The following is an 18,267-nucleotide window of genomic DNA, read 5'->3' as shown; positions in this document are numbered from 1 at the left end:
AAGCTAAATCCACATCCACATCTCCTTTTTAAGGAAAGCTAAAACCATGATGACATCCATGTTAAGGGGAGCTAATTTATGACCACAATCGAGTCCATATGTACAAAAATCATAGTGCATAAATATTAATCCACATCCTTATCCACGAAATCCATGCCCGCGCCATAAACTCATGATGTAGGAAAAAAATGAATCTGCGTCCACATCCACAAAAATCCATAATGCACAAATATAAATCCATGTCCACGTCCACATTCCACGGTACCAAAAAAATAAAATATAAATCCACGTTCACTTTCACAAATTTTAAGAGCAAATAGATAAATCTACTTCCACCTCCACAATATCTACGGTGTAGAAACATAAATTCATGTCCATGTCCAAAAATTCATAGTGCGGAAATTTAAATCCACATCCACTTTCACAAATTGTATAATGCAAGAAAGATAAATCCACATCGACGTCCATAATGTTCATAATGCAGAAAGATAAATCCACTTCCATGTCCACATCAACAAAATTCATAGTGTGAAACTATAAATCCACGTCCACTTTCAAAAATTGTATAATGCAAGAAAAAAAATCCACTTTCACGTCCACATCCACAGTGTGAAACTATTCACGTCCACTTTCAAAAATTGTATAATGCAAGAAAGATAAATCCACTTCCACGTCCACCATGTTCATAATGCAAAAAGATAAATTTATGTCCACAATATCCACAACGCAAAAAATAAATCCACGTCCACATAATCCACGATAATATAAATCATGTCCACTTTCACAATTTGTAATGTAGAAATGTATATCCACGTTTATGTCCACATCCACAAAACCATTTGTAAAGAGATATAATTCCACATCCTAATCCACGTCATGTTGTGAAGGAAGTTAAATCTACAATTGCCTCCACGATTGCCTCTACAATTTGACATATGATGCAAGGCTTCGATCCTATCATCTTATTAAATACCACATTCTAAAAGGAACTTGTTAGCGACTTGAAACAAATAAATATGTACAAATTGATGACAAAATTGAGGAATTCAAACTCTTAATATGTGACCACGTCTGTATTTATCTTGTAGAATAATAAATCCACGATCATGTGTCCTCGATCCATCGGGAAATGCCACAAGCTAGAAACAAGTGTCACTGACAAAATATGTAAATTGTTGGGTTTGAGGGATTTTACGCTCACAGCCTTTGGTTGAAAAGATACATCCATGTCCACCTTTGAAGAAAGCTAAATCCTTGATCATGTCCGCAATTTAAAATTTGAAGAAGAGTCAAATATGCACCACATCCATGTTAATTGAAACATATATCATCAAAGAAGAATTGTGAGTTTAAAAGAAAATTGGTTGACTTGTTCCTGTCGGGGAAATTGGTCCTTGAATCGATTCTTGTCTCGATCGCGGCCACGTTCTTCCAGGCCCCACCAGATATTTACTTTGCAAAGGAGTTTCAGTAATAAGTAATAAAGAATGTCTTTTGAAATCAAGAGTAACGAGATTTGGATGACTTCGAAAGGGAATACTTAGTGGCTCTATAGATAAAATGATTGTGAAGACTCGAATTCAAAATCATAAAAATTTTTAGAAAGACATCGACGAACTTTATTTAAAATCGTTGAACATTTAAGACCCGTTTTGTGCTACTTCTAAGAAAATTGCCCTAGTTTCTAGTTCTGGAGGCACTTGGTTCTAAACAGTTGAAAAGTGAGAAGTTATAATGAAATTTTTTGGAAGCGATTTGACCAATTTCAAAAATTGGCCCCAGTATCAAGATACTAGGACACATGAATTTAAACAATGGATAGACCAATACTTTACACAAAAACCCTTATGTATATTATAGGGACTAAAATGTAGCTCGATATAAAAAATGGTCGGACAAACCAAAGACATTGAAACTTTAAATAGAGGGACCGAACCCACCTTGGGTTGCCTACATATCCCCAATGAATCAGGTCAGACGTAGTTTGTGCATAAAAATAAGAACTTTTTGAAGTATTTTAAATAAAATAAGGGCCTAACCCGATGTGGGTTGCCTACGTATCCAAAAGGAAATCAGACCGCACGTAGTTGTTACACCTAAAAAAATTCCCCGTTGATGCACAATGAATAGACTAACGAAAGGCATGAAGTATACGGTATTGCAATAAGTGAGAAATGACATTTGATGACCCTAATTGAGATTTACAAAGACATTCGGAGAAGAGGAGGAGGTTTTCCAAGAGAGGGCAAGGCATACGATGTTTATCAGAAAGGATTTACGAGTAATAAGTTAATGATGATTTAATAGTGTCTTGGAGAAGAATTATAACGTCCCTTAGATCGTTAATGAGGTGTTAAACACGTATGAAGAAGGTTCCATAAGGATTGGAGATCAAGCGAAGTGACGAGAACAAGATCAGAGAAAAGATGGGTTACACGGCCGATTATACGGTCCGTATAATGGTCTGCAAAATCGTCACAGTGAAGGTCCCTCACTGATGGGATTATATGGTCACTTATACGGACCGTATAATGTGCCGTATAATGATCACAAAATCGAGATGTTGAAGGGGCGATTTCACGGTCACTTATACGGACCGTATAAGTTTATACGAACCGTATAAGTGTTCGTATATTTTCCCGACAGTTCAGATTTTTAAGTCATTAAAAAGGGGACCAAGTTCATTATTTCATTTCATTTTCACCCAACACTTCAAGAACTCTCTAGAATCCTCTCCACTCTTCATCCATAAGAAATCAAGAGAAATTTATGATCAACTTCATCAAACTAAGAAAACCAAGTGTAAGAAAATCATTAGAGATCATCCAAGTCATGAAATTTCATTAGAGGTGAACTAGGGTTTTGGCTTAAGTGAAGTATTTCCACCCAAGGCTTATTCCTACACTATCTAAGGTAAGTTTTATGGTCGTTCCATGTTATTTAAGGTATTGAGAAGTTAAAACACTTGGATTGTAGAAGAATATAGAAAATGGGTCTTGAATGTGAGAATAGTGATGTTTGTGAGTAGTAGCTTGGGTTGAGTAATGATTCTTGATATGTTATGATTATAATCATGTTATAAATGATATTGAGAACATGGGATAAACATTGTATATGAGTGAATGTAATAGTGTGCTATGACCGTTGATATGGATGACCCGAAGTGAATTGAGGAATATGGATAATGTAGGTGAATAAAGACAATTGTTATGATGTTGTGAATGTTATTATTGATGTTTGGGAGTTGATATATGATATGGAGGAAGTCGTATAAATAAAGGAGATGCTGTCCAATTTTCTCTAGCTTTAGTCATGTATGCTAAGCTATCGATTTTCTAATGATAGTATAACTCTAATGAAGGTACAAACGTGAGCATTGAAGAAGAAGGTGCATGTGATAGAATAGCTGAACGGAAAGGTATGTAAGGCTAACCCTTCTTTCATAAGGCATGGTTCCTTGGCCAAATATCTAATCTTCTATAAGCCTATGATGTCCTCCAAATGATTCTATCTTTAAAAGCTACTAAGCTCATGATTCTCGATATGTCACGATTGTACTAAATTCCTCCTATGATGAGTAATCCTCTAGGGATAGATGTAATGAACGACGATAGTAATGATGCTAAAGATGCTTATGGGCTCTTATGTATATGTGCCTATGTATGTCTATTATGAAACCCCAAGCTTATAAGGCCGGGTAGAATATATATATATATATATGTTGCGCGCGCACCACTGCAGTTGGGTACGGATAACCCTGAGCCTTGGTAGGGCCAGATATGTATGCTCACTGAGCCTTGCCATGGCCGGGTATGCGAAACACCGAACCTTCATGGTCAGGTATGCTAGGTACATGATATGGATATGTATACGATATAGGTATGAGTATAAATACGAATATGCTGTGAATAAGAAAATGATACGAATGTAAATGAGTACGGATATGAATACGGATACGGATATGGATGTATGTACACAATCACGCATTAGAAATGGAAAGCCCCTATGAAAAGCAAATAAGTGTTTATGATGATGATACTACTATCTCCCATCCTATGCTATTTATTATGTTATCTATTATGCTTTCATAGATGTTGATCATGCTTTACATACTCAGTACATTCTTCGTACTGTCGTCCTTTTGTTTATGGACGCTGCGTCATGTCCACAGGTGGCCAGAGAGACAGGCTTGATCCATAGCTTTATTACTCAGGGACTACATAGCGGAGATCCATTTCATTCGGAGCTACAACTTTTGGTATTCATTCTTTTGTGTACATTTTTAGGGGCGTAGCGGGGTCCTGTCCCTCCTATATGATATGACATACTCTCCTTAGAGGCTCGTAGACATGTGTATATGGTTAGATGTGTTTGGCCTTGTCGGCCTATATTTTGGATATTATTTTGTTAGCCTCGTCGGCTTATGTACATCTATATGGGCATTGTTATTGATGATGATATATATGCATTATTGCACAATGGAATTAGTATGAATAATGGTTGGAAAGTATGATTTAGCTATGTGGCTCACCTAGATGTAAATGTGAAAGTATGATATGAGGTGCCCAGGTGGGTTAGCACCGGGTGCCCGTCGCGGCCCTCCGGTTGGGTCGTGACAAAAGTGGTATCAGAGCAGTTCTGTCCTAGGGTGTGTCTACGAGCCGTGTCCAGTAGAGTCTTGGTTATGGGTGTGTTGCGCGCCACACTTATAAACAAGAGGCTGCGAGCATTTTAGGAATGAATGACCTTCTTTCTTCATATGATTGTGCGATAGAGCTATGACATAAGAACTTATTTTTCCTTGACCGTGTGTTATGTATTTCAGAGATGCCTGTAAAGAGAAAGGCTACGGCAGCCCAAAAGGGCAAGACCGTGGCAGAAAAATGGGCTGAAAGAGCACCGCCAATGGTTGTAGAGGAAAGTGAGTCCCAGAATGCGGCTCAATATCAGTCCTCCCATTTAGTGCCTATTTCTGAGGAGCGTGAGGGAGCCTCAGCCCCAGCTCCAGCACCTCTGGCTCCTCCACTGGATGCTTCGGGCCAAGATGTAAAAGAGGCCATTCATTTGCTTACTCAATTAGTTGCTGCCCAGACCCAGCGGCAGGGTACAGGGCAGGGTGATAGGGTTATTAGTGCAAGGGCCCGTGATTTTATTAGCTTGAACCCTCCAGAATTCTTTGGATCAAAGCCGGATGAGGACCCTCAGAATTTTATTGATGGAATGTTGAGGACACTTCGGTTGATACATGCTTTGGACACCGAATCGGTGGAGTTAGCATCCTATAGATTGAGGGATGTTGCGGTTCATTGGTACACGTTTTGGATGGTTTCACGGGGAGCCAATGCGCCTCTCCCGGCATGGCAAGAATTTGTAGATGCCTTCCTCCGACATTATTTGCCACCAGAGGTTCGGCGAGCTAGAGCTGATAAGTTCTTGAATTTGAGGCAAGGACTCATGAGTGCTTTAGAGTATAGTCTCCGCTTCAATTCTTTGGCTAGGTATGCTTCAGCCATGGTAGCAGATATGGGTGACCGAGTGCACCGATTTGTGAAAGGCCTAGGGCCACATTTGATGGATAGGTGCTTGACTGCGTCCCTTCAGGACAAAATGGATATTTCACGCATTCAAGCCCACACTCAAAATTTAGAAGAAAGCCTACAACAACAAAGGAGTGAGTCTGAGCATGATAGGGGATATAGAAAGAGGGCTAGATCTTCAGGTCCGATGAGTGAGTTTAGATGCGGGTACATACAGCAGTTTTCTAGGCATTCAGGCCATTCTATGACTAGTACGCCTTTACAGTTTTCAGGCTAGAGATTTGATAGATCTATTCATTCCGGGCCGGGTCAGAGTTTTTTTGGTTCTCAGTTCAGGGGTGATTCGGGTCAGGCGAGGCCACCCGTACCACGATGTTCCCTGTGTGGGAAGTTACATTAGGGCCAGTGCCGATTGGGTTCAGAGGTTTTCTATTCATGTGGTCGACCAGGCCATATTATGCGTGATTGCCCCTCAGTTGGTGGTAGAGGTAAGACCCAACCTTCAGGGTCGGTAGCTGGATCTTCGTCATCAATACGCCCTATGGGGACAGGTTCACATGCGCCGGTCGTCTATGGTAGAGGCAGAGGGAGCGTCCCCAGTTCTAGCGGTCCTCAGCACCGTATTTATGCTTTGGCTAGACGCCAAGATCTTGAGTCTTCTCCTGATGTTGTCACAGGTATATTATCGGTATTTTCTCATGATGTATATGCTTTGATAGATCCGGGCTCCACATTGTCATATGTTACTCCATATATTGTGGTTCGGTTTAGAGTCAAACTGGAGTTGATCAAACCTTTTGAGGTGTCTACACCCGTTGGTGAATCGGTAATAGCTAGCTGAGTATATAGAAATTGCATAGTTGTGATTTGTGACCGTCGTACTATGATTGACTTGCATGAGTTAAAAATGGCGGATTTTGATGTTATTATGGGCATGGATTGGTTGGCTTCTTGCTATGCCAATGTTGATTGTAGAATGCAAAGGGTTCGCTGCCAATTTCCGGGAGAGCCAGTTTTAGAATGGAAAGGGAATACTGAGTCACCAAAAGGTAGGTTTATTTCCTATCATAAAGCAAGGAAAATGATCACAAAAGGTTGCATTTATCATCTAGTGCGGGTTCAAGATGTAGAAGCTGAACCGCCGACTCTTCAGTCAGTTCCCGTAGTGAATGAGTTTCTGGATGTATTCCCGGAAGAGCTTCCAGGCCTCCCTCCCGAGCGAGAGATTTATTTTGCTATTGATGTGTTGCTAGACACTAAGCCTATATCTATTCCTCTTTATAGAATGGACCCCCGCAAAATTGAAAGAATTGAAGGAAAAATTAAAAGACTTGCTTGAGAAAGGCTTTATTAGGCCTAGTTCATCCCCGTAGGGAGCACCCGTATTGTTTGTCCGAAAGAAAGATGGCTCCTTGCGAATGTGCATTGACTATCGGTAATTGAATAAGGTGACGATTAAGAATAAATATCCTCTTTCGAGGATTGATGACTTATTTGATCAATTACAAGGTGCCAAAATGGTTTTCAAAGATAGATTTGAGGTCTGGGTATCATCAAGTGAGAGTTAGGGAGAAAGATATCCCTAAGACATCCTTTAGAACAAGATATGGCCATTTTGAGTTCCGGGTAAAGTCATTTGGGCTAACTAATGCACCGACAGTATTTATGGATTTGATGAAAAATGTGTTCATGCCCTTTCTAGATTTATTTGTGATTGTATTCATCGCTGATATCTTGGTGTATTCAAGATCTGAGGCAGAACATGCGGATCATTTGCGTACTTTCCTTAGAGTTCTTCAAACTCGAGAGTTGTTTGCAAAATTTTCTAAGTGTGAGTTTTGGTTGAACTCAGTGACATTTCTGGGGCACATTGTTTCAGCCGATGGTATTCGGGTAGATAGCCAAAAGATTGAGGCCATGAAGACTTGGCCAAGGCCCACAACTCCTACGGAGGTTCGTAGCTTTCTGGGCTTAGCAGGTTATTATAGGATATTTGTTGAAGGTTTTTCTTCTATTTCTGCACCACTCACAAAGCTGACCCAGAAATCAGTAAAGTTTCAATGGACAGATGCGTGTGAATGTAGTTTCCAAGAGCTAAAAGGTAGATTAACTTCTGCCCCAGTCCTAACACTTTCAGAGGGATTGGAAGGTTATGTTGTTTATTATGATGCTTCAGGCATTGGGCTAGGATGTGTGTTGATGCAACATGGTAAGGTGATTGCGTATGCTTCAAGGCAATTACGAAAACATGAGAAACATTATCCAACCCATGACCTTTAATTGGCTGCATTGGTTCATGCACTAAAGATGTGGAGACATTATTTATATGGTGTCCATGTGAATATTTATACAGATCATAAGAGCCTTAAGTATATCTTCAAGCAAAAAGAGTTGAATTTGCGGCAACGACGATGATTGGAATTGCTAAAACATTATGATGTCAATATCCTATATCACCCCGGAAAGGCAAATGTTGTGGCTAATGCTCTTAGCCGTGGATCTATGGGAAGTTTGTGTGACGTATAACCAGAGAAGAGAGAAATGGCCCGTGAGCTCCAGCAGTTAGCTAGCCTAGGTGTTCGAGTAGTGGACTCAGGTAGCAGGAGAACTACCATTCAGAATTCAGTAGTGTCGTCACTAGTGTGGAAGTGAAAGAGCGACAATACGAAGATCACATGCTAATGCATTACAGAGATACACTCCCTCAGAAGGAGAAGTCATCATTTGAGATTGCAGGAGACGAAGTTCTCCAATGCCGAGGCAGATTATGTGTTCCTGATGTGGCAAGATTACGCCACCAAATATTGAGGGAAGCCCATTGCTCCCACTATTCTGTCCACCCCGGAGCAATGAAAATGTACCATGATCTTAAATCTATATATTGGTGGAATGGGATGAAGAAAGATATAGCAAAATTCGTAGCTCAATGTCCCAATTATTAACAAGTGAAAATCGAGCACCAAAAGACGGGGGGATTGATGCAAGCTATAGAAATTCCAACTTCAAAGTGGGAAGTAATTAACATGGACTTCATTACAGGCTTACCCCGTTCTCGACGTAAGTATGATTCTATATGGGTGATTGTGGATAGGCTCACGAAGTCAGCTCATTTCTTACCAGTCAGAACTACATATGTGGCAGAAGATTATGCAAAGTTTTACGTTAAAGAGATAGTGCGGCTTCACGGTGTTCCGGTATCTATTATCTCCGATAGAGGGACTCAGTTTACAGCTAATTTTTGGAAGTCCTTCCAAGAGGGTTTGGAGACTCATGTGAGCCTTAGCACGAAATTTCATCCGCAGACTAATGGACAAGCTGAACGTCCCATTCAGACTCTTGAGGATATGTTACGGGCATGTATGTTGGATTTCGGAGGAAATTAGGATGACCACTTATCCCTTAATGAGTTTGCTTATAACAATAGTTATCATTCTAGCATCCAAATGGCACCGTATGAGGCTTTACATGGGCGAAAGTGTAGATCCCCAATTGGGTGGTTCGAGGTAGGAGAGACTAAATTGATAGGGCCAGACTTGTTCCAGCAAGCCATAGAGAAAGTTAAGCTCATACAAGATCGGTTATTAGCAGCCCAAAGTCGTCAAGAGTCCTATGCGGATAATCGTCGAAGGGACTTAGAGTTCCAAGTGAAAGATTGGGTATTCTTAAAGGTGTCGCCAATGAAGGGCGTTATGATATTTGGCAAAAAGGGGAAGCTTAGTCCCCGATACATGGGCCTTATGAGATTATGCGCAAAGTAGGCAAAGTGGCTTATGAATTAGATCTACCTCCTGATTTGGAGTCAGTTCACCTAGTTTTCCATGTCTCGATGCTTCGTAAATGTGTCGGAGATCCTACTAGGATCGTGCCAGTAAATGATGTTCAAGTGACAGAAAAGTTGACTTATGAAGAGGTACCCATTGCCATATTAGATAGGCAAGTACGAAGGCTTAGAAACAAAGAAGTTGCCTCAGTTAAGGTTTTATGGAGAAACAATAACCGAGAAGAAATGACATGGGAAGCGGAAGAAAATATGAAATCCAAGTACCCGCACTTATTCCAACCCCCGGGAGAGATCCAAGATGAGACATCAAGATCATGAGGTATGTATGTTTTCCTTTTTATGCATTTGGGTCGTGTGTGGCCAAACTCTATTGCTATTATGATATGGCCTGTGAGGCATTATTATTATGGGCTGTTGTGACTGGATGGTAGTGCCCTATTACAGGGGAAACTCGGGCAAAATTTTTACAGAACCCCCGAGATGCACAGTGAATAAACTAACGAAAGGCACGAAGTATACGATATTGCAATAAGTGAGAAATGACATTTGATGACACTAATTGAGATTTGCAAAGACATTCGGAGAAGAGGAGAAAGTTTTCCTAGAGAGGGCAAGGCATACGATGTGTATCGGAAAGGATTTACGAGTAATAAGTTAATAATGATTTAATAGTGTCTTGGAGAAGAATTATAACTTCCCTTAGATCGTTAATGAGGTGTTAAACAAGTATGAAGAAGGTTCCATAAGGATTGGAGATCAAACGAAGTGACGAGAACAAGATCAGAGAAAAGATGGGTTATACGGCCGATTATACGGTCCGTATAATGGTCCACAGAATCGTCACAGTGAAGGTCCCTCACTGATGGGATTATAAGGTCACTTATACTGACCGTATAAGTTTATACGGGCCGTATAATGTGTCGTATAATGGTCACAGAAGCGTGATGTTGAAGGGGCGATTTCACAGTCACTTATACGGATCGTATAAGTTTATACGGACTGTATATTTTCCCGACGGGTTAGATTTTTAAGTCATTAAAAAGGGGACCAAGTTCATTATTTCATTTCATTGTCACCCAACACTTCAAGAACTCTCTAGAATCCTCTCCACTCTTCATCCATAAGAACTCAAGAGAAATTTATGATCAACTTCATCAAACTAAGAAGACCAAGTGTAAGAAACTCATTAGAGATCATCCAAGTTAAGAAATTTCATTGGAGGTGAACTAGGGTTTTGGCTCAAGTGAAGTGTTTCCACCCAAGGCTTGTTCGTACATTATCTAAGGTAGTTTTTATGGTCTTTCCATGTTATTTAAGGTATTGAGAAGTTGAAACACTTGGATTGTAGAAGAATATAGAAAATGGGTCTTGAATGTGAGAATAGTGATGTTTGTGAGTAGTAGCTTGGGTTGAGTAATTATTCTTGATATGTTATGATTATAATCATGTTATAAATGATATTGAGAACATGGGATAAACATTGTATATGAGTGAATGTAATAGTGTGCTATGACCATGGATATGGATGACCCGAAGTTTATTGAGGAATATGGATAATGTAGGTGAATAAAGACCATTATTATGATGTTGTGAATGTTATTATTGATGTTTGGGAGTTGATATATGATATGGAGGAAGTCGTATAAATAAAAGAGATGTTGTCCAATTTTCTCTAGATTTAGTCATGTATGCTAAGCTATCGATTTTCTAATGATAGTATAACTCTAATGAAGGTAGAAACGTGAGCATTGAAGGAGAAGGTGCAAATGATAGAATAGCTGAACGGAAAGGTATGTAAGGCTAACCCTTCTTTCATAAGGCATGGTTCCTTGGCCAAATATCTAATCTTCTATAAGCCTATGATGTCCTCCAAATGATTCTATCTTTAAAAGCTACTAAGCTCATGATTCTCGATATGTCACGATTGTACTAAATTCCTCCTATGATGAGTAATCCTCTAGGGATAGATGTAATGAACGACGATAGTAATGATGCTAAAGATGCTTATGGGATCTTATGTATATGTGCCTATGTATGACTATTATGAAACCCCGAGCTTATAAGGCCGAGTAGAATAAATATATATATATATATATATATATATATATATATATATATATATATATATATATATGTGTGTGTGTGTGTGTGTGTGTGTGTGTGTGTGTGTGTATGTATATATATATATATATATATATATATATATATATATATATATATATATATTGCGCGTGCACCACTGCAGTTGGGTACGGATAACCCTGAGCCTTGGTAGGGCCAGGTATGTATGCTCACCGAGCCTTGCCATGGCCGGGTATGCGAAACACCGAACCTTCATGGTTGGGTATGCTATGTACATGATATGGATATGTATACGATATAGATATGAGTATAAATACGAATATGCTGTGAATACGAAAACGATACGAATGTCAATGAGTACGGATATGAATACGGATACGGATATGGATGTATGTACACAATTACGCATTAGAAATGGAAAGCACCTATGAAAAGCAAATAAGTGTTTATGATGATGATACTACTATCTCCCATCCTATCCTATTTATTATGTTGTCTATTATGCTTTCATAACGATGTTGATCATGCTTTACATACTCTGTACATTCTTCGTACTGAAGTCCTTTTGTTTGTGGACGCTGCGTCATGCCCGCAGGTGGCCAGGGAGACAGGCTTTATCTATAGCTTTATTACTCAGGGACTACATAGCGGAGCTCCATTTCATTCGGAGCTACAACTTTTGGTATTCATTCTTTTGTGTACATTTTTAGGGGCGTAGCGGGGTCCTGTCCCTCCTATATGATATGACATACTCTGCTTAGAGGCTCGTAGACATGTGTATATGGTTAGATGTGTTTGGCCTTGTCGGCCTATATTTTGGATATTATTTTGTTAGCCTCGTCGGCTTATGTACATCTATATGGGCATTGTTATTGATGATGATATATATATATATGTATTGTTGCCCAATGGAATTAGTATGAATAATGGATGGAAAGTATGATTTAGCTATGTGGCTCACCTAGATATAAATGTGAAAATATGATAGGAAGTGCCAGGGTGGGATAGCACCGGGTGCCCGTCGCGGCCCTCCGGTTGGGTCGTGACAGTAGTTTACCTACAAAACAGAGACACCGACATATTTTAAATAGAGTGGCCGAACCCGATGTGGGCTGCCTACATATCTACAAGAAAGTTAGGCCAAACGTAGTTCATTACAAGAAATGAAAAGTCCAGAAAGAGAATGCACATTCATTTGATCCTGATCCTTGTGGATCGAAAGGTAGACTAGACTGGACCTGCACGGCCCTCCTAATAATATCCATAAATGACTTGTTTTTGGTAATAGATGAACATTACCATATGTAAATTCGTAACAAAACATTGAGGCGACATGACAAAAAAAACAAAAGGTTCTAGCTTATGCCTCCGACCTATGACAAGAAAAGAAATTTAAACTTAAACTACTGAAACTTCCGGCAAAACAGGGCTGAGATACAAATCCAATTCTTCAACTCAGATCCTGGTTTGGTAGCCCATAAGTTCGGTGTTTCAGCAATGTCTTCAATAACCACAACATGATCATCTTCATCTTCCACGAACAGGTGCTTGACACCTTCCACAATATCATCATAGGCAATTTCAACAGTTAAATTTGAAGTTTTGGAGATGGCAGGTTTTAAGAAAGTTTGATCAATGGTAGCAATGGGTTTTGGCAAGAAAATCTCCTTTCCTTTATTCTCTCGTGCTTTCTTCACTCCTTCTTCAGTTGGTTCATAGCCCAAACCAAATGTAAATTGTTGTGCAGGCAGGACCATAGCCTCAACCCGCCCATTTAATGTCTTCCCTAACCCAAATTCGGGTTGGTACCCATTTTTCAGCATTTTCTTTGCAACCATGATTGCAGCGCATGACATTTTCGATTCTTGAGTTTGACTCCCTTCACCCACTCTAGTAACATTCACAACCTCCCAAGCATGGCAAGTAGTTCCATCAAACCCTCCTATTGCCTCAATGAATGGGATAGATTGCTCTCGATAGATGGATACGTCACCTTCTCCTTGTATGCATATTTGTTGTTGATTCCACTCAAATTTGACAGTCTGATACAAAGTAGATGGCACAGCTCCAACCAGATGGATCTAGGGTTTACCTAACAACAAGTTGTATGTCGTGGAGATATCAAGTACTTGAAAATCCATAATGAACTCAACAGGTCCAATGAGCACGTTCAAATCTATTTCTCAAATAGGACACCTTTAAGCCCCATCGAATGCTCGAATATTCATATCACTTGTCTTAAGCTCCATAATATTATATCCGATCTTCCTTAGACTTGTTAGTGGACAAATGTTAAGTCCATAGCCCCCATTAATCAATATCCCCCATCAATCAACACTTTAGACACAAATATGTTACGATACTTGACAGTTATATAAAGTGCTTTGTTGTGACTACTTTCCTCTGGTGGCAGTTCTTCATTATCAAAGCTGATTCAATGACTGCCAAGCACGTGCCCAACCATTACAGCTAATGTCTCACTAGTTGTTTTAATCGGAACGCATGCTTCACTCAAACTCTTCAAAAGTGAATTTCTATGTACATCTAAACTCAAAAGCAAAGAAAGGATAGGAATCTGGGCATTGGTCTTTTTCAACTGATCCACAACTGAGTATTCACTAGCCTTAATCTTTCTCAATAAATCTTATGTCTCGGCTTCTATCACAACCCTTTTGGGAGGAATATTTATCTCTTTAGTTTTCCTCAATCTAGCTATCTCTTCCGGGGGTATAGCACCTTCCGGACCTAGTTATTCCTAATGTCTTAGTCTTGTCAGTGATCGTTTTCTTTCCTCGACATTCCATCACAGCTTGTTGATAATTCCATGGTACGGTTTTGGTATCGAGCACTGGCAACTGATTTGGTGCTTGAACTACTTCCACAGGTGTTGATGAAGCTCCTAATATCTCGACAGGTACAAAACCCCTTACCGCTATAGCCGGAGAAGCAACAGCCACAAGACCATGGTCTTCCACGCTATCCACATGCACTATAAATCTAGTCGGATCGTCATCGCTTTCATCTACTCCAATCATATTTATCGAGGATCCATCATGGGTCGGGAGTGGATTGTTATCCACGTTTGGTGCTAGTTGTTTGACCATGATCTATTTTGCTTCAATAAGATCTTCAACTTTGTGTTTAAATGCGTAATAACGATCAGTGGAATGGCCTTTTACCCCCGAATAGTATGCACATGTTTTAGTGGGATAAAAAATTCTAGGTAGTGGATCTGGAATTCTACCCTCTACAGGATACAATAAGCCTGAAGCTTACAGTCTTTCAAAAAAAATGCTCAATGGCTCTCCTAAAAGTGTAAAATTACGAAAGGGTCTATTTGGGCGAGGTGCGAGTGCATTGTTTGGATGATGGAATTGTGGTGGTGGAGCTTGGTATATTGGTGGTCGTGGAGCTCGATATGCTGGTTGTGTGTTGTAGACAGGGTATGAAATATGTGGTTACTGAGGTTGGTAAGATGGTGAAGCTTGATTGTATGGATATGAGGATTATTGGAAATATTGTGAGTGAGGAACGTTAGACTGGTAATGCGGAGGTTGTTGATGGTGGTATGAGATACTTCCTAGAGCCATTACCGCTATGACTTTTTTTTCCTATTTCTTTCCATTTCCGAGGGCACCGATTTGGATGGACTTACTAGTAGATTGTAATGCTGCTAGACTTGTTATTCTGCCAGTTTTGATGCCCTCTTCAATCATGTCTCTAGCTTTGATCACTTCTGCAAAGGTTTTTCCACCCATTGTCACCAATCATTCATAGTACTCTGGTTCTAGTGCCTGGATGAAGAAAGTGACCATTTTTGTTTCCTCCATGGGTGGGTGTACCCTAGATTCTTGTTTTCTCCACCGTATAGCATATTCTCAGAATGATTCGGTTGAATTCTTCTTTAGTTTTGTAATTGAGATTCTGTCAGGAGCGATCCCAACATGAAACTTGTAATGATCCACAAAAGCATTTGCCAAGTCATCCAAAGTACGCCATTTGGTTGTATCTTTCTTAGAGTACCACTCCAAAGCTTTTCCACTCAAACTCTGATTAAACAGTTTGATTCTTATCTCTTCATTCTTCCTCACACCAATCAACTTTTCATAATAGACCTTCAAATGGAAGAAAGGGTTTCCCGACCCATCAAACTTGTCAAATTTTGGAATCTTGTAACCTGGTGGCAATTCTACCTCAGGAAATGCACATAATTCTTCATATCTCACGCTTTGGTTACTACCGAGTCCACACAAACTTCTCATAGAATCTTCCAAACTTATGAGCTTCCTATTTATCATTTCATCATTAACTACCCTTGCCTCATTTTTGACTTCGACATAATTATCAATATATGGGCGACATAGTCCTTGGGTTTATGTTATAGGTGGAGCCGTGCCATAAGTATATACCGGCGAAACTTGATGCATGCTGGTAACATCATGTGCCAGTGGTATGTACTGAGCCTTTGAAGAACCAATTGTAAATAAGAGAGGAGCATTTGGAGTAACTCAGTGGGCGAGGGCTTCAGAATGAACTGTTTGAGAAGTGGTAAAATAGTTTGCTTGGTTAAGTTCATCCATGTTTGGGAATGGAGGTGGCATAGGCAAAGTCTGATGAACCCTAGGAGATGGAGTCATATGTGGCGGAGTTTTAGAAAATGACCGATTTTCAAGTACCATGCGACTTAGTTCAGTAACTCGTTGCTCTAGGCGAGCAATGATCTCCGAATGTGTTTCTGGTTCACTTGAGGACGTGGGATCACTTGGGATAGGTAAACTAAGAGTTGGCTCAGATGAAGTGGTTGCATTGATCAAACTTTGCTCCATTTTAGAACGAGTCTTTTTAATTAACCAAGTGACTAGTGATGAGAGTGTCTGATTTCTTGGCTTTAGACCGTGTGAAGTATGGATGCTCCGCCAATTCCTTTTAGCACAAGTCAACCTTTTGTTTTGAAAAAAAATTTAAAAGAAAAAAGATAAAATAAGAAAAGAAAAAAGAAAACAAGTCAGTATACTGTAAAGACATGTAATTGCACATAAACACATTATTACACAATATATTGTATTCTATAATGCAAGGGGCCTCTTTGTGCCAGAGGAAGGCCTAACGAATATTTAAAGGACAAACATGTCTTTTATGTATCATTCCATAATTCTCCATAAAATTATTTTACAAGAAAATGAACATACTCTAATAAAAATTTATTATATAAATAATACAATTCAAAGCTAATCTAATCTATTTAGTTCTTCATCTCCACTAATTCCGTTGTTTGTCTTCAAACCTTCATCACTAATTGGATGCTCCACATCAACCTGCAAAAAAATGTTAGTTTTCCCAAAATATCTGTCTATAAAGTATTAGGTCCATATATTCGACGCATTTGTCCTTCAAATAATGCACAAAAATTGTGAATAGTGTCACTTAGAGTCGTAGACTCATTTGGACATCTGGTAAGGTTGACTAATGAACCTAATACACCAAGGGTATTAAGCCTCCTAGGTTTAAAATGATGCATGTTTCTTACAAGGTTTTGGTTTTGCTCTACGCTAGGTAGACTAAGAGTGGGTTCATTAGACACAAGGTTCCCGAGCGGACAACTCGGGTGAGAAGGCTACGCGGTCACACAAAAATCCGGACACCCCGTGCATATGCCAACTCTCCTAACTTGGGTAAATTGAAAGAATTTCGCGAGTGCGTAAAAAACACCTCGCGTGCACGTGTGATTGTGTGAATTTTCAGAAGTGGAGAAATGAAACGGTATGCCAGTGTATATTAAAACAGTAACACACAAATAGTTTATATCATACAAAACAGTTAATAGCACACATAAAAGTTTGTAATAAAAGCAAAGTAAGTAAACACACAAAACCTTAAAAGTGATTAATTAAGCCCGTTATGGCTAGAACCTAAGTTTTCCCAGCGAAGTCGCCAAGCAGTTATACCCCATTTTAACTTTGTTTAATTAAGGTACAACATATTGGAGATCCCTAAATTGATTAACTAATTTAAGGAGTCGCCACCTAATTAATTTAGAGGTGAATTAGGACACATATCGTTACTTAATATTAACTCTGTTTAAAGTCTACTAACCCTAAAATTCTAGGTAAGGGTTCAATTAATCTCAAAGGGAAGGTATTAAGCACCCTAAAAGATCCGTACTAAGACAGTTAACCGACCAGACTTAAGATTAAATAAAATATGGCTAAGAATGAATATTTTGAAAATAGTGTACTAAAGTATATTTATTGAAATCTTACAAAATATGCATGCATGCATAAAACATTAAAGTAGAAAGTAGAACATCTATTAGTTTAAATTATATAAGCATAAGAATACAATTTGTGCCATCCAAAGAAAACAAAATGTAGCAAATTTATAGAAAGCTTCGAACTCTTAAAAAATATTTAGCCACGTATGGGTTAAAAAATGGTGACTTGACTTAACGAAATGTAGAAAAGTAATAAAATGATTTCTGGTCAAACTTGTAAAAATGTGATTTGATGTTTTTTTGGGAAGTCATTTGAACTTAAATTTTGACTTATGAAATAAGTAATTTTTGGTGGTCTAAAGCTTGGTTTATCGATTAAGCAGGTTTATAGGATTCCATTACTGATTTAAACTACTCCATTAAGTAGACGTGAATCTTAAGCGTCAAGTAGCAAAGTGTGACATAATATTAAAGCATATAACCCATACTAATTCTTCCCATGCATCGCGAAAGAGTAGGGGGATGGGGAACTACTTCCACAATTTTGGCTTTTACATAGCTAAGACAAGAGAAAATAACAGTTCGGGAAGAGTGACTCCATTTCCATGCTCGGAAATAGTCTCGCATTGAGACTCTAGTATGCTCCCATTTATGCA

The sequence above is a fragment of the Lycium barbarum genome, chromosome 7, assembly GCF_019175385.1.
Source record: "Lycium barbarum isolate Lr01 chromosome 7, ASM1917538v2, whole genome shotgun sequence".
Lineage (NCBI taxonomy): Eukaryota > Viridiplantae > Streptophyta > Magnoliopsida > Solanales > Solanaceae > Lycium > Lycium barbarum.
The sequence above is the reverse complement of the archived record's forward strand: the minus strand, read 5'-3'. Positions refer to the sequence as shown.